Below are 741 nucleotides of genomic sequence, written 5' to 3'. Positions count from 1 at the left end.
GAGCTCGACTGGATGGTGGGTGCGTGGCCGGGCGCTGCCCCGCGCTCCTGCGCCCAGGAACAACGGGGGAGGCTGGAGCGAGACGGGGTTCGGGGGCGCTCCGTGAGGACCCCTCGGGGGGCCTCGGGGGAATGGGGGGGCGGGGAAACCGGCGGTGGGAGAACCGCGAACCTCCCCGGCGGGTGCGCGCGGCGCGAATTTCCCGGCTGAGTTCTCGCCACTTGGCGCGTGCCCACGTGGGGGTGCACAGCCACCTGGGGTGTGCGGCTCCTCGTAGCCCTGATTTCGGGGACACGCGCTGTCCAGGGTGTTTCTGAACCGTTCGGGTCCATGCTGGCCGCGTTTGGAGGCAGCTGGGGGCGGGGCCCCTCCGTCTCCAGCCCCGACGCCCCTGAGATCGCCGCCCTGAAGCTTTTCTGGGGTCTCCACTGCCCAGGGGGGCACACTGAGGCCGCCTCACGCCCTTTCCACTCGAGCACTCGAGCTCGGATGCTGCCAGTGCTCACGCACCCCGAGCATCCGGTTTAAGAGTCTTCCGGGGGCGCGCAGGAGGGGTCCCCTGCAGCACGCGTGCGATCCCGCGGTCAGCGAGGGACCCCGGGGCGCAGGGGACCCCTCCTGGCTCCCCGCTGCTCCCCTCAGCCCTGAGTCTCAGTGCATCCGTCTGTCCTGCTCCCCACTCTGGTTCTCGGGGGTTCTCTTGCCCCTGCATCTGTGTCCTGCACCCCAGCTTTTGTTCAG

This window comes from Condylura cristata, unplaced genomic scaffold (genome assembly GCF_000260355.1).
Source record: "Condylura cristata isolate star-nosed mole 26May11 unplaced genomic scaffold, ConCri1.0 scaffold00027, whole genome shotgun sequence".
NCBI classification, from domain to species: Eukaryota; Metazoa; Chordata; class Mammalia; order Eulipotyphla; family Talpidae; genus Condylura; species Condylura cristata.
Note: the sequence above shows the minus strand (reverse complement) of the source record.